The sequence below is a fragment of the Balaenoptera musculus genome, chromosome 8 (genome assembly GCF_009873245.2).
Source record: "Balaenoptera musculus isolate JJ_BM4_2016_0621 chromosome 8, mBalMus1.pri.v3, whole genome shotgun sequence".
NCBI lineage: Eukaryota > Metazoa > Chordata > Mammalia > Artiodactyla > Balaenopteridae > Balaenoptera > Balaenoptera musculus.
This window is the reverse complement of record NC_045792.1, coordinates 23,592,426-23,614,126: the sequence shown is the minus strand read 5'-3', so window position 1 is coordinate 23,614,126 and position 21,701 is coordinate 23,592,426.

Here is a 21,701-nt window from a genome sequence, read left to right as displayed (position 1 = left end):
CCAGAACCAAGCAGCGTTACCCCTACTTTGTCTTTTCCCCAACATTTTATTATTTCCAAACATACAGCAAAGTTGAAAGAATTTTACAGTTAACACATGTATACCCATCACCCAGGTTGTACCATTAACATTTTACTATATTTGTTCTGTCACATATCTATCCATCTGTCCGTCACTCTTTCCCTTGACTGATTTCACACAGCTAGTAGGTGAACTAGGATTCAAACCGGGTCAGTTCCTTGCCAAAACCTCTTTCCTTTGCATTATACCATAATTAGGGTGACCAGCCATCCCAGTTTGCCCAGGAAAGGACTAGGAGTGGTCCTGGGACACAGAACTTGCAGTTTTAACATCAGTACAGCCCAGGGGAGTTTTACCCTGTAATCCCTATATAGAATATTTTGAGGAATTAAAGGTGTAGTTAAGGGGGAAGGGACCCCAGGTAAGCAGACATGCAGCAACTTCATGTGTAAATAACTATAAGTAGATAGAGAGACAAAACTGAGTGTTGGAGAGGATATGGAGCTACCGGAACGCTCACACATTGCGGACAGGAGTGCCAATTGTTACAGCTCCTTGGAATGTGGGGTTTGGAAGCATCTACTAAAGCTTAAACATACACATACCCTATGACTCAGCAATTCCACTCCTAGGTGTACCCCCCAAAATGAGAGCATATGTCCACCAAACCACAACAATAACAAAACCCCAATGTGTAAAGAATGTTCAGGGCAGCTTTATTCGTGTTAGCCCAAACTAGAAACAATTCAAATATTCATCAAATATCTATTCAGGAGAATAGATAAATTCTATATATTCCTGAAATGAGCTACACAGCGTTAAAATAAGAAACCTATTGATACATGCAACAATATGGATGAATCTTCAAAATATAACGTTGAATGAAAAAAAACACGCATGAGAGAGTACATACTGGATGATTCCATTCATATGAAAGTCTAGAAAAGACAAATCTCACCTACAGTGATAGATGTGAAAATGGGGTTACATCCAGGCAGGGAGGAAGTGTTGTGGACACGGTAGGGGAGGGCGCTGGGTGGGCGATTACATGGTATATTCACAAAAAAACATTCACTGAGCTGTACGGGTAAGATTAGTGTACACTTTACTGAGTGTAGGTTATATCTCAATAAAAATTTTTTCAAAAAGTTTAAAAAGGCAGACATTAGAACTCCAAAAGCAAAAATAAAAGTGAAAAGTATAGGGAGAGAGCAGTAAATGGTGGAGCTGAGAGCAAAAGCTACAGTGTGGTTGCCAGCAAGCCCAAAGGGGGCTGGAAAACACTAGAGTGCATTACCAAATTACTCTTTCACTCTGGAAATTTGATCTGTGAGTCTGTCAGTACCAGGAATTTTACATCACACTATGAAGAGCCAAAGCAAGTGGTTTGAAATAGAAAGGTACTGTATTTTAAGAGTAGAAAAGTCACCTTCTGTCCTTAAACAGGAAAGAGCAAAAAGGTTTTTCTCTTGTCTGAACTGAGGAATTATTTTGGAAAAAAGAACAAAAAGACATTACCCTTGGGGCAGATTCTAGGGAATTAAAATCTGGAAACAAAGGCAAAGCTGTTTCTGTCTTTCCACTCCTGAGGAAAGAACCTAGTCTGGGGAATTTCCATCCCCCTAGCACAGGAGGGGCATCTGCTGGGGACAGATGACCTCAGATCTCAGCCCGAGTCACCTCTAACTCTGCATGTCTGGAGCCAGCTCCGATGGGGCCAGGGTTGGGGGAGCCACATCTGTACCTTCTGTGTACGCATGCCAAGCTTTCCACCAATTTCCAGGTGCCCTAGGAAGTCAGGGACAGCAGTTTGGAGGCACATTGCACAGAGATTTCCTCCCTGGGTGTTTTGCTCCTCAGAAATGAAAAACTCACTCTGCTTTTGGTAGCTCCTGGTTCCCGCAGCAACCATCCTCTTCAAACAAAGCCTCTCCTGCCCCACAGAGAGCTGGGGAGGACAAGGGCAGGAGACAGGTAACTACCTCATGCCCTCTGGGCCCCACCATCCCAGATACCTCAACTGCATCATTTCATTTTGTCTGGATTAATTTTGCTTTGCTGCATGATTCTCACTTCCTGTCTGGAGCCCAAAGCACATAACTAGAGGATCCTTCCAGAGAGGAACACTAATTGTTAATACCTTTAACATGCCTGCTTCTCACAGTGAGAGCAGGAAAAATATATATTTTCATATCACATCTATATCCATCTATATATTTTTAACATGTCATTGTGCCACTTTGCCCAGGATTGTCATTTTAAGTGGTTGTTTGGCCTCACTCCAGGGCTTGATGCATCAGGGTCAGGTGGCCTCTAAGGCAGCTGTAATTTTTATGCTGAGCTCCCAGAATGCGATGGGTTCGCTTGGGGAGATTTTGCCACATTGCAGAGAGCTGGAGTGAGTGGCTCTCAACTGAAAGGGCACAGCTTTTAAAGAGAAGGAGAGTCTTGTCCTTTTTCTCTCTCTTTTCTCTGGTAAAGAAGAAAAAACCTCTGCCTGGACTGAGGGATTATTGCAAAAGAGACTCAAGAAACACGTGTGCAAACACCCCAACCAAAGATCCCTGGGATGTGGTTATTTTTTTCTTTTTTCTTTAATTGAAGTATAGTTAATTTACAATGTTGTGTTAGTTTCTGGTGGACAGCAAAGTGATTCATTTGTATATGTATACATATTCTTTTTCAGATTCTTTTCCATTACGGTTTATTACAAGATATTGAATATAGTTCCCTGTGCTATACGGTAGGACCTTGTTGTTTTTCTATTTTATGTATAGTAGTGTGTATCTGTGAACCCCAAACTCCTAATTTATCCCCCACTCCCTACTTTCCCCTTTGGTAACCATAAGCTTGTTTTCTATGTCTGTGACCTGGAGGTAACACTATTAACTGGAGTCAGAAGGCGAATGGAAATGTAGCCCTGAGTGTTTGTGCACCTAGAAGTGATTTAGGATTGAGGCAAAGAGCCTCGATGTTTAAGGGCCACTGGGACCTGCAGGTGTGTCAGCCCTTCCCAGGTAACTACCTGCCCCCTGCCTATAAGAAGGGGGCTCCATGGCTTCGGTGTGGGAGTATCAGGAGTCCTCCAGGGTCCCGAGCTTCTCTCTGGGGCCGAAGGGAATGTACCCAGAAGCGATGAAGAAGGTAGATAATGGATTGTCCAGACCACAGAACACCTGGCCTTTAGACGGGCTAAAGAAAGCAGAAGTGGGCTTTAAATTCTCCTATAAAGGGGCATCATCAGAACCACTCTCCTCTCTTCAACTTTGGGGACCAGGATCCAGCTCCAGCTTTTCCAGGCTCTCATCTCCCTCCTCCCTCCAGGCTGGCCTGAAGCTTCCAGCTCTTGGGCAACTGTTCCTGGCCCCTCAGATTCTCTCCTATGGTACAGCCCCCCTCCCTCCAAGTGGCTATTTAAAGTCAGGGAAAGAAATGGAGGAAAAAAATTCTTATTAAATATGTGTATTTCTGCTATCCCTTCTGGTGGGATAATCCCTAACAAACCACAGCTGCAGAAGACCAACTGAGCAAATGACGAAAGGATATAAATATCTTGAATTACTGTATCTCAAATTCAGTTTTCCTGCTGCAGTCCCAAAGAGCCAGATTTAATTTTTAAAAGAAACTTGAGAGAAGAAGCTTGGGCTCCTGACAAGGCTTTAGATACACAGTAAATGAAATAAAGCCTTAGGTTGAGTCAGCAGCCATTTCCGTGGCTGAAAGTGAATGCATGTGTTTTTGCAAGTGTGCGCGCGTGTGTGTGTGTGTGTGTTGGTGGTCATGAAGAAGAAGGCTGGAGAGCTATGAAGATAAGCTTTACCACTTAACATTCTGATTTCCACACCCCTGGTATAGGACATTTGTTTACATGAGGTGGGAAGGGAAATTAAACAATGATTTTCAAATCCCTCAAGAGCTATTATGTAGCAAATGCCATCCAGCGGTTCTCCACCTCCTGCCCCCATTTCCCATCTGCTGCGTATTTTAGGTGGGGCTTACAGGACAGGACCACTCACCATCTTTTGGTTGGCAAAGTCCCGGGTAGTTTGGCATGTGGGTTCTGTATAGACTGTCTCCTTGGAGATGGAGTTGGCAGGACCTGGCCTTTCCAAATGGACTGGAATCTGAGTCTATACCATCTGGGTGGTAGGCTCTGCATAGCAGGTGCCTGGACCCAAAGCCAATATGAATAGTGCATTGGCCCTCTCAGGGCACAGTGCCATGCTGCTTGTGCCAGATACCAGAGTCAGTCTCTGGATCCCCTGGGAGCAGTTAAGAAAAGATCAAGACTGGTGATTTGGAAGACTTCTCAGTAGGCATCTGGCCTCTAGCCATGGAAACCAAATCAAATCTTGGGCTGGAAGAATATGGTGCATGCATATGCAATTGATTCATCCATTCAACTGGTATTTACAGACCCCTATTAGGGGCAGAGTGTCTATTTCAACTTGCTGGCTTGGGCTTTATTGTTGCCTATGTTAGTTTGCTCTGTGGTCATCCTAACACAGGGTAGCATAGCCTTAAATGTTATGAGTAACTTCCACTCCTGTGGCCATTTCTCAACTCCTGTGACAGACCTCTCCACTCTCAGGTTTGCCTTTACTTTTATTGGGCCAACCAGTAAGCCAGGATGAGGGACTTAGAACCTAGGTGGATGTGGCTCAGAAGGTGGATGAGATTGGGGTCATGTTTCTCATCCTCCCTCGTTCCAGCACTACCTCTGGCCAGTGACGCACCTGGAAAGCCACTATTCTGATTTCTGGTACCAGAGCTGGAGGCTTTAGATGATCTGAGCACTTGGGGACCAAGAGAGATGCTATATGTTTATTATCCCGATGATCTCTCTTCCATGCAATTTATTCTACTTCCCTGGAGAGTTCTATTTATTAGTCATCCTGTGGCCATACCACACCAAAGTTCACAGAGAGAGAAGAGACCTGGCTCCATTTTACATCTCCTTTTCACCATACCTGCTCTGTACTTTGGGCATACATCCCAGAAGTAGAAGGAGATCAGTTCTTCACCTGCTTCCATTTTTGCTCTCTCCTCTTTTGATTACAGATGTTTGTTAACCTGACTTGTTCCCTTCTGAGTTCCTTGAGGGTTGCTGTGCTCATTCCCAAGGTCTTGGACTGTACTTTTCATGTAAGGAGAGCTCAATACATATTTGTTAAATGAGTGAACGAATGAATGGATTACAAAATGATACAAGTTGTACCCTCACAGCACTTTTGTTTAAAAGAAGTTGAAAGGTCAGATTTGCAAAAAAGCTACCCTTCCATTCTCCTGGATGGAAGAGAGTAGTAACTCTCATTTTGCATTCTCGAGAAGGCAGGCAGATATATGTGAACTTAATTTGCAAAGCTGCTTTAAGACATTTTTCTATAAACCAGCCCAACAGAATGCTTCTGTCTAGGAAACAGAAAGGCCAAACAGATGTCAATGGGCTAACCTTTCCCACACCACCATCGAGACAAGAAACAGTTAGTCCTGCAGGTGTTACTTAAGCCACTATCTCTGGACTTGATCACATACCCTAGTCATTAACCATCAATCCAACTCAACCCATCCCAACACATATGGTGAAGCACTTAGACTGGGTTTCTTAATTCCTACAGTTACATTGTTGTTTGGCTCCCCTACCTTGGCTGTTAGGGACCATGCAACCTCTTAAAGACCCCTAGAGCATGGAAAATGTGACATCCCTGGTCTAATGCAAATAGCCCCAGGCCAGACAGATGTGCCTATAAGATTATCAAATCCCCTGCCATTTTCTTCTGTCGCCTTATTGACTTTCCATTTCTTTTTTTAAATTGAAATATAGTTAATTTACAATATTATATTAATTTCAGGTGTAAAGCATCAGTATTTTTACAGATTTTACCCCATTATAAATTATTACAAGATAATGACTGTAATTCCCTGTGCTGTATAATATATTCTTGTTGCTTATCTGCTTTATATGTAGTAGTTTGTATCTCTTAATCCCATACCCTTAATTTACCCCTCCCCCCTTCCCTGTTGCTGTTGGTAATCACTAGTTTGTTTTCTGTATTTGTGAGTCTGTTTCCATTTTGCATATATACTTATTTGTATAATTTTTTAGATTCCACATATAAGTGATGTCATACAGTATTTGTCTTTCTCTGACTTATTTCACTAAGCAAAATGTTCTCTAGGTCCATCCACATTGCTGCAAATGGCAGAATTTCATTCTTTTTTATGGCTGAGTAATATTCCATTGTATAGATATACTACATCTTCTTTATCCATTCAACAGTTGATGGGCACTTGGGTTGCTTCCATATCTTGGATATTATAAGTAATGCTAACTTTCCATTTCTTTTATTCTCTGCACACCTTTCTCAGCTCCACCTCTGAAGATGCAAATACTTATAAAAAATGCACTGAGTGCTTTCTATGGGCCAGACACTGTGTTAGGACCTTCACACATTACTGAACATCACTCTCACCACAACGTTTTGAGATCAGTACAGTTATGAGGTCCATTCTATGCACAAGACAAAGAGACAGAGGAAGGATGAGCCACTCATTCAAGTCACACAGCTAGTCAGTGTCAGAATTAGAGTTCAAGCCCAGGTCCTCCTAACTCTAATGGCTACTCTTTTAACCACAATACTGTTCTCCAACAATTTGCTCTGATCTTGAAGTAACTTGTTCTAATTCTGGGAATTCAACTCTGGGATCATCTGCAAACCTGTCTCATGGAAAGACTAAAAGTCTCCATCACTGCTTCTCTAGTACTAGTCCTCTCCCAGTTCCCACACACCCCCAGCACAGTTCTTCTGTGCATCATGAAAGGCATGATGAATAAATAGCAGTGGTGGGCAAATAGAAGGTGCCACAAAATACTTGTTCAGCTAATTGATTGGTTGCTGGTTTTCTACCCCAGGCAGATAGGCCATCTGGTCCTAGTTCTGGAGTCACTTCTTTGTCTCCTAAAGGGTGGTTCTTGGGGTTCTTCTGATTCTCTGCCTTTTGTTTGGCAGGCTGTCACCCACCTACCCAATGCCCTGCCCACACTCCACCACACAGGCACAGCACGCTTTACCCACTCTCCTCTCTGCCTGAACTGTGTAAATTCACAGACGAGAATCTGGGAGAGTTATCCAAGTGACCCCCCCCTCGTGGGGCATCTCAATGGTCAGCACACACTGGAGCCCCTTGGAGTGATGTATTTCAGCAAGCACTGGTTTCTAAGGGAAACAAAGGTGCTTGAAAAGCACTTTCTTTTTCAGGGTGAATGTGGCCAGGTTAGGCAGAGTACACCTCTCCAGCTCCATCCCCTCCTAACAGTACAGAACCTCTCAAGAACCCAGCATTTGGGAAACAATCCTCCTCAGTAGAATGCAAAGCTGCACTCCCCCGGCACCCTCTGACACCACAGGCAGCCTCAGCCTCTGCCATCCTGGGGCCCTGTTTTCCACTAATATGCTCATCTTTCAACTGCTTTAGCATTTTGCTTTCCCAAGCCTCTTAATCCCTCATAATTGAATATATTTTATGCTGATGAGCAGTGGTATTAATCATGCCTCTGGGCCATGCCTAAAGGGACATTTTATTTCATTCTTTCTTGGGCCTTATGCCAGCCTGCACTTTTTTTCCACCTCTAGGAAATAGGCTCTCTCCATGAGTTCACAATGTGAGCTAGAGGTGAGGAAGGACTTCCTGACCTTTTGAGACCCAGAAACTAAGCACTCCAAGGGAATAGCCTTAAAAGAGAGATTTTTAAGAATGGAGACACTCTTTTCCCTTCATTGTCATGCAACCAGCTAACCATTTCATGTTGGAACCCTGGGGACAAATCAAATGATGCATGGATTCTTCTCTAAGGCTGAGAGTGCAAAGTCTCCTATCCTACTAGGTTTCTGTATGTTCTCAAGAGGGAGACAAAACAAGAGGGGTGAGTGGGGAAGATTTACAACCTGACTGGAATTCATAAGAACACAAAGTCAGCTGAGGGTCCCCTGAAGATTAAGGATGGAGCCAATTGCCTGCAAACCTTCCATTGATCTGACTTCTCCAAAGGCTTTCCTGGTGGCCACACCATTCCGCCAGAAGCATTGTTTCCCTCAACTTCAAAGCTGGGATTTTGTTAAATTAAAAATGCATAAAGCCACAACCTTGTTTTCTTTCAATTTTAGTGCTCACGGAACTAGAAAGGATTGATATGCCAGTAATAGCAGACAAGAGGGAGAAGAATTTATGACCCCAGAAGTGCTGAGGCAAAGCAATAGAAAGAAGCATTTAAGTCTTTCTATTAAAGTAACTCATATTAAAAAGTAATAGAAGCTGGGGTGGCAGAGGCCTTACTTATTTCATCAGTGATGCCAGCAGTCAGCAATTTGTCATGGCTGGAGAACAGGCAACAACCGTCTACCCCATGAATGAGACAACGCTCAGCACAGCCTGTCAGCGAAAAGCCGATTGTAATCTGGGAACACGGAAATAGACAGTTTAAAGATTCACGTGGAGGAGACAGGAGAGACAGCAGCCTCACTGTCTGATGCTGTAGTGCAGGGGGATCTTGGATTTCTGTCTTAGTCTGTTTGGGCTGCTATAACAAAGTACCATGGACTAGGTGACTTAAACAACAAGCATTCACTTGTCACAGTTCTGGAGGCCGGGAAGTCCAAGATCTTGGTGTTGGCAGATTCAGTTCATGACGGGAGTCCTCTTCCTGGCTTGTAGATGGCCACCTTCTCACTGTATCCTCACATGGAGTAGGAGGTGAGGCGGAGGGAGAGGGATTGAGAGAGAAAGAGAGAGAGAGAGAGAGAGCGCTAGCCCTCTTGAGTCTTTTATAAGAGCACTAATTCTTCATGGAGGCTCCACCCTCATGACCTAATCACCTCCCAAAGGCCTCATCTACAAATACCATCACACTGGGGATTAGGGTTTCAACATATGACTTGGCAGGAGGTGGGGAGTACAGGAATATGCAATCCATAACAATTTCATTGCCCTTGAAGTGCCAAAGTTTAAAATTAAACAAGAGGAAGAGAATTCAGCAGTTAACCTTAGAAAGCTGGGGTTTGTTTCTTTCCAAGTGACAGCCTCTGGAAAGTCTGGCCTAGTCATAGCAGATGTGACTCACTGTGTTTTCACATTCTTCCTTACCAAGGATATGGAAGACTTAGATGTGAACACTTTGACCTTTCCCTCTTGCTGTAAAATGACACCTTTCCTTAGCTCCTCCCCTCCTTCCCCAGAGAGTGAGAGAATGAAGCATAAATAGGCACAGGTTTCCTTTAGCTTTAATTTTAAAAAAAAATACAACAACAATGAAAACCTCCTTCATCTGATAAATGTGTCCCTTTAGCGTCACCTCATTTCTTTCTTTATACACAGATGAGTTCCTCAACCCTTTGTATACAATTTCTTTCTTTTTTTAAAAAAAAATTATTTATTTTATTTATTTTTGGCTGCGCTGGGTGTTCATTGCTGTGTGCGGGTCCTCTCTAGTTGCAGCGAGCGGGGGCTACTCTTCGTTGCGGTGCATGGGCTTCTCACTGCCGTGGGCTCTCCCATTGCAGAGCACGGGCTCCAGGCACGCAGGCCTAGTAGTTGTGGCTCGCAGGGTCCAGAGCGCAGGCTCAGCAGCCGTGGCACAAGGGCCCAGTTGCTCCCCGGCATGTGGGATCCTCCTAGACCAGGGCTTGGACCCGTGTCCCCTGCATTGGCAGGTGGACTCTCAACCACTGCGCCACCAGGGAAGCCCTGTGTACAGTTTCTGACCCTGTGTCTGCTCCATCCATTCACTGCCCAAATCCCTAGAGCCAAGCATCCATTCTGCTAGAGCTGTTCCTGCCCAGGCCACCAATGGTTTCCAGGCACCAAGTCCCAAGGTCCCTCAGCATCCTTTGGTGCTGTAGACACTACATTTGCTTCTTGAAATTCTTTTTCTCCTCCTTTGACCTCAGAAACAATATTGTGGTTCTCCTTCACATCTTTGATACAAATTTGCATCTAGGGATGAACATGACCTCCTACTTCCTCATTATAGCCCTTGGGTACCTCCCTTTATTTATTGATGACTTCGGTATCTGGATATCTCTCTACTACTATGACTATGACGACTACTACTACTACTACTATTACTATTGTCATTATCCTTGGGGACTTCAATATCTACATGATGACCCTTCGAATACTCTGACTTCTCAGCTCCTTAAGCTCCATATCTCTGATAATAATGTCCTGCCCCCACCTCAGCCTCATTCACATGGCCACACCAAAACCTTCACATCAACAAACCACCTTTGAAACCTCCACTTCAAACATCACCCTCGCGGAGCACAATCTCCTGCCTTCCCTACACACTCTCGTACTCCCATTCCAGAATCTCTATGACCTCATTGGAACCTCTAATTCATTGACCCCAAAGTGGTTTTTCAGACCACATTATTCTCCTCATATCCTCACCAAGATAGTGGCAATTGGAATTGAGAGATAGGATATTTAAGACTTTGAATTTTCAAGGGTAGATGACTCTTGGATGTATGGAGTGAAGGAGAAGCAGACTCTTGCTATCTTGCTTGGGTGACTGACTGGTGTCAAGAACTGAAATAGGGAATGCATGTTAAGAAAGAAAGGAGTCAATGAAGAGTTTAGGTTTGGACAGGTTGAGTCAAGGTGTCTGGTGGACTCCAGCAGGCACTGGTTGTACACGAAAGTACAGAGCCAGAGACTAGGAAGTCATCAAGGTATAGGACTTCATTATCTTTCATTTATATGACAGTAGCCTCCTAATTCAACTCTCTGCTTCCAGGCATGCCCCTTCCAATCCACCCTGTATTCTAAAATACGAAATTCATCCTGTCACTGACCTACTTAAGACAATTTACCACCTCTTATTGCCTTCAAGTTAAAGTTTGAGATATACTGGGACTTTCAAGACCTAGCCTCTGGCACGCAGCCAAGTCTAACCTTCCACCCATTCACCATTTGCTTCCAGTTCACTAAATGTGAAATATGCATTCCTGCATTTTATCTCTAGTAAACTCCTGTTCATTCTTTAAAACTCAACTCAAATGCCACTGAGTTAGCAAGGCAGAATCCCTGCTTCCACCTCTCTTGTTTCCTCCCACTGTTTGTTAGTTGTATTTACATCTTACAGCACTTACCACACTGGTTGTGTAATGCATGCAAACTCGTTCCATTTGACAGTGAACTCTTTGTGGAAAACAACTTTGCTTTGTTCCTCACTATTTCTCCCCATGTTCAGCTGAGTGCCTAGCACATCATAGATTCACCATTTGTGTTGTTGGACTGAATGAGTAAAAGCCTTCGCTGGTGTTTTGGGCCTTGACACCACCATTCTACCCCCATGGTTTCTTTGCCAGAGAAACAAATGAAAAATTTGTGATAAAACAATCCCTAAGGATTCTAAAGGAAAGGAGAGGAGACCATTCTGTGTTCTTATTTCTTCTTTTCTCTTAACTTCCTATATGCAAATAAACCTCTAGCTTCAATCAGACCTAAGAATCTCTACTCCTCCTCCTGCACAGCCAGAGATAAGAAGATGAAGACAAATTCCTCTAGGACCGGAGGTTTTTCCTTGGACTTCTGTTGGAATTTCAAGCAACTCAGGAGGGCAACTACTATTTTGTATATCCTCTCAGGATACAAATAAGTGTGTGGGAACCCTTGAGACTTCTGAATTTGTGGATTTCTCCCCATAGTGCAATTTAACTGTTTTGAAAGAGTATTTTGTTGTTAAAGGATGTAAAGGAAGTATGGTTGTAGTCTTGGCTCTGCTCCTGTGTAACCCTGAGAGAAATGTTTGCTGTCACTGGGACTATGTTTATCATTTGTAAATAAAGGGGTTTGGAATAAATAATCTCTAACATTTATCTCAAATTAAAAAGCTTATGGGACTTCCCTGGTGGGGCAGTGGTTAAAGAATCCTCCTGTCAATGCAGGGAACACAGGTTCGAGCCCTGGTCCGGGAAGATCCCACATGCCCCAGAGCAACTAAGCCCATGAGCCACAACTACTGAAGCCTGCATACCACTACTACTGAAGCCCATGCACCTAGAGCCCGTGCTCTGCAACAGGAGAAGCCACAGCAATGAGAAGCCTGCGCACCACAACGAAGAGTAGCCCCTGCTCCCCGCAACTAGAGAAACACCTGCACAGCAATGAAGACCCAGCACATTCATAAATAAATAAATAAAAGCTTATGAGGGCTCCAAGTTCCAGTAGGATAATAGTAGGTACTTAAATCCAAATCAATTCACACATCTCAAAAAAAAAAAAAAAAAGAAAGATCGACAGAAGAGTAAATACACTCATAACCCAGCTATAGCATAAGTAAGAAACCAAGAATAGTATGAAATTAAAATTAAAATCATGCACAAGTCAGGAAATAAACCAAACCAGCAGAGTCATCTGGAGAATGCATGCCAGAGAGAAGAGAGAAACAAGGGGTGGAGGAGGTGAAGGAGGTGCAGGGACCAGAAAGAGAAAGTACCACCCAGAGTGGGGAAATGATGAGAAGAAGTTGGAGACTTATTCTGAGCTCTGGCTACTGGGACATCAACTGGAAAAGGCTTGAAGATGCAAGGGGCCAAAGGCAGCAGTCTTGAGTAGGGGTTACTTCTGAGGGAGAGAAAGAAGACTTCCAAGGAGCATCATTTGAAGGCTTAATAGCGAAGGGAAAGAAGGAACAGGAGGTAGATATTAACGGTCCTACAGAAACTAAAGAGAATCACCAACTCAGAAGGCACCCAACCCCTCTCCTATCTCAGGCACCATGCAGTAAAATTGCATTTTATATCTCAACAAGAGGGTACTCTTGAACTAACAAAATTCTGGTAAATCTTCCCCTGAAATAATTTTGGTAAAACTTCTTCATCCCTGTCTTCATGCAACTGTTACTGCTAGTCTGGGAAAATAAATAGTTCAAAGTTAGCAGAAAATTACAGAGAGTATCCATACAAAGTTACTATAAAAAGAAAAATCAAAATGAGATTTTAAAATATTTCAGTTGGTGAAAATTCTTCCCCAAATCCAACCACGAAGCAGAAGAAAATTATACCACAACACCTCAACCTGGATTAAATATCCTCAAACAGGCATTTGCATATATAAAAACAATTCAAATTAGATATTAAAAAACTGAAAACAGAAACAGACCTAAAACAGAAAGATATGAAACAAGTGTTCACTAAATTTAGAAAACAAATTGAAGAAAAAGACAAAATCATCTTAGAAATGAAAACTAAATTACAAAGGGCCCAAGAGAGAATATTTTTAACTAAAAATATAATAAGAGACATTAAGGAAAGACACAAAACAGTCAAGAAAACAAAAACAATGGAAAGAAGGTGTTTAAAAAATAATTAGAGAAAAAGTAATTACTATAGAAGACAGTAAAGATAATCCAATATAGATAATTGGAGTCTCTGAAGAAGAAAAAAATAGAACAGAAATAATATTTAAACCTATATCATTCAAGAAAACTTTGCAGAAATGAAAGACCAGGATCTGCGTATTGAAACGCCACACCATGTACCTGGGAAAACTAACTGGAATGCTTAAGTTAGCACTATCTCAACCCAACTTAAAACTTTCATCTCGCCTTGATATTTGAAAGAAAGATTTGAAGTTAGGCTTCTCCATTTCTGCCAACAATGGAACAATACTTTCAAGAAACTCAAGAAAAGAGTGTGAGCAAAGAATTTTATATCCAACCAAGCAGTCCTTCAAATACCAAAGCTAGAAGAAAAGTTTTAAACATACAAAAATGGAGGGAAATCTGTACTCAGAAACTTTTTCTGAGGAATCTACTAGAAGTCAAGCTTCATCTAACCAAGAGATGTCTGGGAAACTTCAAGAAAGGAGTTAGAGAAAGTACTGAATATGTTTAATTGTTGCTCTAAGACTAAAACCAATGTGGGTCAAGTGTAGAAGACCATAATGCAAATGCTAAATGCTCTATAAAAGTAAATATAATTCAAAGTTTAAAAAGACTGAGTAAGTGAGAGATAAAGAAGAAAGAGAGTAAACTCATTGATGGTCACATAGGTAAGTAGAGAGGACTCAAAGGTTACATTTAAACTTAAAAACCAAATAGTAAATCTCTAAGTAAGAAAAAAAGGGGTTATGGGTGTCATAAAAAGTATAAAATACTAGAACAACCATAAAAATTCTTAAATTCTGAGGGAAATACAAAAAAGAAAAATAAGCAAAGAACAGATAATAGAAAGGAACACAGTAAATACAACATAATGCTTATAGTAAATATAACAAAAAAGATGTCAAAGTTGGAGCCAAACCTTATTCACATTAGTAAATGTAAATGTACTTAAGTTTTCTATTAAAGTAAAGAAATTTTTGAGTTGGCTCAAAGAGCAAAACCCTATTATGTGATGAATACAAAAGATAAATGTAAAATGAAGTAAATCAAAAATGCTAAAAATAAATTGTTGGGGAATTGTATCAGGTAAATGGAAACAATAAGAAAGAAAGGTTCTGATTCTAACATCAGACAAAGTAAAATTCAGACCAATGATATGAATAGAAAGTGCAGAAATAGTCCAAGTACACACGGATGTTTAGTATATTATAAAGGTGATGTCGCAAATCACCGAGAAAAAGATGGACTTTTTAACAAATGGCATTAGAACAACTGAAGCACCTCTGAGAAAATGATAAAATTGGCTTCTTTCCTTCACATCATAAGCAGAAAAAACTCCAAATGCACAAAAGATCTAAATATAAAAGATGGAACCATACAAGTACTAGACAAGGGGAAAGCCTTTCTAACTATGATTGGATATCCAGCTACAATTTAAAAAAATAAAATCATTATTTAACTACATTTTAAAAATCTTCCCCATGATAAAAAACACCATAAGTCTAAAGACAAGTGAGAAATTGGGAGAAAAAAATTATAACATGTATAACAGATAAAAAGTTAATATCTCTAATATATTAACATTGAGAATAAATATTTTAAAACCTTATAAAAAGTATTAAAAATTATAAACAGTTCAACAAAAAACATAAAATGTCTCTTAAAGATATTAAAAGATATTCCACTACTATATATAAAATATATATATATAAAAAATAGGTAAACAAGGACCTACTATATATAAAATAGGTAAACAACAAGGACCTACTATACAGCACAGGAAACTATACTCAATATCCTATAATAGCCTACAGTGGAAAAGAATCTGAAAAAGAATATATAGATGTATATTTATATATATATGTATAACTGAATCACTTTGCTGTACACTTGAAACGAACACAACATTGTAAATTAACAAAAACTAAATAAATAAAAAATAAATTTATGCACATACACACACAAATATTAAAAGATGTTCTACTTCATTCTTAATGAAGAAAGGCAAATTAAAACTAAGTTATTTTCTCACCTAAAAATTTAGCAAAAATTTCAAAATCTTGACAGCCAGTCTGTTGGCACTCTCACATGCTGTTGATGAGAATGAAAAAATGGTACAACTCCTATGGAGGAGACTTGGGCAATATCTGATACAACTACAAAGACATTTACCCTCTGTCTCAGCAGTCCCATTTTCTAAAGTTAACCCTGAAGATACCCCTCCAACAACTACACAATGAAAACAACCACAAGGTTTTTCTTTGTTGCACTGTTTGCAATAAAAATGATTGGAAATGATCTAAATGCACATCCACAAGAGTCTGATTAAATAAATGGCATAACATCACATAATAGAGGACTCTACAGCTGCAAGAAGGTGTCTATGAACTGCTACTGAGTGATTGATGTATTATAAACTAAAAAATGTATATATGTATGTATTTGTTTATTTTTACAAAACAAAACACAGGAAGTTGAACCAGGAAATAATGAAATTGGTTACGTAAAAGGGGGTGAGTAGGAATGAGGTTAAAAGGATTAGGGAGGGGAGGGAGAATCCTGAGTATGATTTTTATATAGCTGTAAGAAGTTAACATTTTATGTATTTTAAAAAGTAAGTTAAATCAACAAGGAAGAAAGAAGTGGATTTACATATTCAAAACATTAAGCTAAATCAGTAAAAAAATCTAGAGTTGAATACAAATAAAACAAATAGCCTTAATTGTACATCAAAATAATAAAGTAACCAAATAGAAAATAAAAAGGTAATTCAAGTAACTTTTGAACAGAATACATTGGCTGAATACCCTCAATGAAATATATTCTAAGGACAAACGAAACTGTAATGAAATCTTGAACTTTAATTTGCTGTTGGTAGTGGTGTCGATGTTGAATTCCGACACTATTTTGTTTGTATTGTAGGAGCAGGCAAATCCTATTTGCCAGGGTTCAAGATACAAAGGTAGGATGGGGAGGAGGAAAGGGAGAACCCTGTGGCATTGAATTGGAATTGAGTATATCAGTATAAATTCATGATTGTGTATGAGTGTTATATAATATATATGTATATACATATGTATGTTTTTTTCAACCTAGCTCTGTTCACTGAAATGGCCCAGAAAAATGACATCTTACTTTCAGTGAGCATACTCGGTATTGTGAGTTGAATTGTGTCTCCCACAAAGATATGCTGAAGTCCTAACCCTAGATACCTGTGAATGTCACCTAATTTGGAAGTAGGGTCGTGGCAGATGTAATCAAGTTAAGATGAGAGCATACTAAATTAGGATGAGCCCCTAAATCCATGACTGGTGGCCTTATAAGAAGACAGCCATGTGAAGACACACAGACACACAGAGGAGAGATAGTCCTGTGAAGACAGAGACAGATATTGAAGTGAGGCAGCTACAAGGCAAGGAACACCAAGGACAGCTGGGAAGCACCAGAAGCTAGGAAGAGGCAGAGAAGGATTCTTCCTGAGATCCTCCAGAAAGAGCATGACTGCCAACAATTTGATATGAGACTTCGAGCCTCTGGAATTGGGAGAAAATAAATTCCTGTTGTTTTAAGCCACCTAGTTTGTGGTATTTTTGATATAGCAGCCTTAGCAAACTAATACATCCAGCAACTAAATCTTGGATTCTAAATACCATTTGACCCACACACAAAAATAGGGGCTCCTTAAAGAAATACCTGGTACCAGAGGTCTGAGGCATCTTATTGTGCTGGAAAGCAAGAATGTGCTCAAAAACTGATGGGGCTATGACAAAAAGACCTAGGAACCAGCTTAAAGAGGCTCTCATTAACCAAATTTGGAAGAGTTTGAGTGTTAAAAAGAATAAGGAAATGTGATTGCCTAGAGTGATTACAAGAACTAACAAGGAAGGGATACAAGGAAACTTTCTGCAATGATGGAAGTGTTCTGTATCTTAGTAGGGGTGTGAGTTACATGAATATATATGCTTGTCAAATTCAGCTAACTGCAAATTTAAGACCTGGACATTGTACCATGTGTAAATTATATCTCAATTTTAAAAAAGAATAATGACAGTAATAGATTATAACATATTGAACTTAATTTTTTTTTAATTCATGAGTCCATAATGATACTAAAAACAAAAGTTGAAGGAAGGAAAGCTCTTTTGAACAGAAGAATGCCAGCTAGCACATGTAGAATTATAGGATTAGAAAATCTCCATTTTTCAACCACCAATGCAATACTTACTTCAAGCAAGGATAATCAATGTAAGCTAAAATATTAAATGAATGGTTTTGGAGATCAGGACAGTCAAATAGTCTCAAAGTACCATCCAACAGGTAAGGGGAAAGGTGCCTTTGCAATGAAGAAATCTGGCAGACACCAACTTAACCAAAAGATCAAACCTAACATCAGTAAAAATGGAACAGATCAATTTTATGTGCCTTTGGATATGCTCTGATTGGGATGCAGCCCCACTTGTATTGCACCTGCCAAAACCCATGATATTGAATCTAATCATGAGGAAGCATTCGGACAAATCCAAATCCTCAGGCATTCTTCAAAGCCACTGGTCTAGATTCTTCAACAGGGCAATGTCATAAAAGACCAAAAGAGAAGGGGCTACTGCTCTAAATTAAAAAAGATTTAAAAGACATGAAAAAGTAAATGCAATGCTGGACCATTGACTGAATACTAAAAAAAAAAAGCTATAAAAGTCATTGTTAGGACAATCATGGAAATTTGAACATATGTTATATATTAGGTAAAACTATGGTATCTTTGTTAAATGTCCTGAGTGTGATCATTATAATGTGGCTATGTAGGACAGTGCCCTTTTTCTGAAAAGAGAAAGGGAAAGAAAGCAAATATGGCAAAAGAGGCTAACAATTAGAGAATCTATGTGAAGAGAATATGGGTATTTATTGTACTGTTTTTTTCCAATGATTGGTTCAGTATTTTTCAAAATAAAATAGTAGGGAAAATGCTATTTTAAAGGAAAGAAATCTACAATTTTTGCTAAGTTTTTGCAAAATACCTTTTGCATCTCTCTGTCACTTTCTCATCTTACTGCCCCCACCCTAGCTCCCAGCCTCATCATATTATAGACAGGATCATTGGAAGTTACCTCACAACACCTTTTCCTCCTCCAAAATAATTTTTCTAAACAGAGCTTTTGTGAAGAAACACCTCTGCACAATTTTTTTTTTCCAATAGGTCCAAGTTGTCCTGGGGCTAAATTCAAAACTCTTTAATCTGGCAGTTTCATTAGTTCTGAACCTGTGTTTCAAATTGCTGGCCTGACATCTCCATGTGAAAACAACAGTATTCTCAGATTTAACACATCCAGCACAGAGTTTGACACTTCCGCCTCCCAACCTGATTCTCTGCTCTGTTTCCTATTATTTAATGGTGTCACCATCCTCCCAGTCACCCAGGCTGGCCCTCTCAGGATCAGCCTAAGTTCCTAGCCGTTCTTCATACCCTACACCAAGCCCTTACGGTCTGTTGAATTCATCCTCTTGTCAATCTCTCTTACATTAGACCTTTATCAACTCTAAGCTCTAACCTATTAACTGCCTACCAAATGGTCTCCCTGATGTTCCATAATAAATGTTAAATAATTATCTATTGATGGAGGGCAATGAGGAAATGAAGACCCTGATTCTAATTATTACCCTTTCCACCCCCTTCTTCTCCCCAAACAGGCTTATGACAAATGTATCTCAGAAAGAAGGAACAGCAAAGCAGTTATTGCCTACAGTCTTAGAGGAGAAAAGTGCCATAGAATTCACTGCCTTGTCACCTGGGGCCCTGAATGCTCAGTGTGACCAGTGGGACAAGGAGATTAAAAAACAAACAAACAATTCAGTCCGAAGGCCTGCTGTCCTAATTCCCATTTCAGAAAGCAAGGGCAAAAACCCAGCTGGAACATTCTAGCTATTTGAAGAGCACAGGCTTTGCCTGCCTCTAAATCATTACTTGCTGCAATGTGCCTGGTGTTCATGGTGCTTGTGAGGCACAAGCAAAATGGAATTGTGCCCCATCTGGCCACCCACTCCTGGCTATGGTGGTTGAAGACAGATGCTCTAAAGTAGGGTTTGGCAAACTATGCCCAGCAGTTCAAATGTGGCCCATGCCCTGTTATTTATAGCCCTCTAGCTAAGAACAGTTTTTACATTTTTAAAGAGGTATTAAAAAAAGGATATGTGAAAGAGACCATATATGGCCTGCAAAGCCAAAATATTTACTATCAGGGTCTTTGCAAAAGAAGTTTACTCTAAAATCATACAGGCATGAGTCTGAACCCCATTTGTGACCTTCAATAGCCATGAAACCAGAGGCAACTGTTTCACCTCTCTCAGCCTCAGTTTTCTCACCTGTATATGTAGATGAAACACTCCCATTCAGGATGTTGTAAGAATTAAGTGAGCTAGCATTGGTAACCTATTTAATATAATTCTTGGTACATAAGTACTCCATAAATGTTACTGATAATTGTAATAGAGAAAAAAATTATTAGTTAAAACAATCACATCTGTCTTTTAAAGAAGAAAACATAATTCATATTAAGGAGGATATAAAGCTCTAAACAGCTCCCTTCCCTGGCTGAGATTAATGGGGGAGGATGAAGGGAAAGATGAAAATTTCAAAACTTCTGCCGATTATTCCAGGCTGCCAAAGAGGCGACTTGGAATATATAACCTACTGTTTAATAGAGGACATCAATGTCTTTGCATACATAAACAGGGGATCAGAGCTGAGCAGGGGATGGGGAGATAAGTTGATATACAAAATAAAGAGAGGAGAATTGGGTTGGAAAGGGGGAATCAGGCTTCCTGTCAGGGCATGATGGCAGATTGAGCACACGATAAGATCTCCTCCTTTGCTGAACTCACAGAAATAGTAGAAGATGTAAAAATAGTAGAAAAAATAAATACACACAAATTCAGGTTCAAAGGCAAGAAACAGAACTCTCAGTAAAATGGAAAACAGAAAGATATCCCTAAAAAGAAGAAGCTGAACTCTTTAGCTTAATCCAAGTACCATGACAGGACAATTAGGGTGGCATTTCTAGCTTTTTAAAGCTCAGGATTACTACGAGTAGGCTATCAATGCTAATGCAGGTCAATGACCAGATCCCCAAAACAAGTCCAATCTTCTCCTGTTTGACCTAAATCCTGCTTGTATGAATGGCTTAAGAAACTAAGCCATAAAGGAGGTGGTCATACAGGCCTTCTATTGCATGGGCATGATAGGACATACAGAGAGGGAGAGACAGGGAGCCAGGACAGTGGCACCACTGGCTTTTGAAAGGTCATTCTACTTTTCAGTGATGCTGACTGCCTGAAGGTAGAGGCTAGGTAGAAAGTCCACCTAAGGTTCCTCTTTCACACTCAAAATTGGGCAGAAGCATCAGTTGAATGAATGTTCTGGTCACTGAAGATGGAAAAGAAGTCTCCATGGGGTGCCTCGCTATGTAATTCTATATCTCTAATGGCAGAGTGGGCCGCCTTAACAGCAAACAACAAACTAACCAGAAAGCAATGTCAAACCCAGAGTAAGAGTCCTCCTTGGTCAGTATAACTTTTTTGTCCCTGCAAAAAGTGAAGAGTCCCATAGAGTCAATAGGCCAACAACACCTAGCCAATGTAGTCATATAAAATGGACTCTCAATGGGCCCATGCTGCTAGCAGCTGGTACCAAAAGAAAATGCATCTGCATAATAAGGAGGTGGAATTCTCTAGTAATGACCACTGCCTACATGTACTAGTGAGACAAGGGTCAGGATGGAGGATAAGACAACTTGAGTCACAGCATCCGTGTTAAAGACAATGGCAAGAAGAGGAGTTTTCTGGTTGTTATCATCCTAATAGATTTGGATACTCACCCTATCCAATAGGCTTAATATCTTTCCACAGGTGCCTCTGCCAAAGCAGTTTGGTCTTAATGGGAAATATGTCCTCCCGAGAGGACCAGTGAATGAGGCCATTATCCACAGTCCAGGAGTCATTCAGCAGGAGATGGAGGGAGTGGACAAGTGGGCAACCTTGGTGATGACTATATGCAGAGCCTCCACCCCACCCCCCACTAGAATGAGGCACCAGAGCCCTTATACACTCATGTAGAAATCTCTCAGGGATGGATAATCACAGTTGCTCTCATTCTCTAATCATATCACACAGAATCATTCAGAACCAGGGCAGATAGTCTTCCTCACCCACTCAAAAGTCAGATCTACCATAAAGCAACAGGCAGTTAAGAACAAACAACCCCTGAGGGTACCACATGCATGGCCAGGGGATAGCTCACCACCAC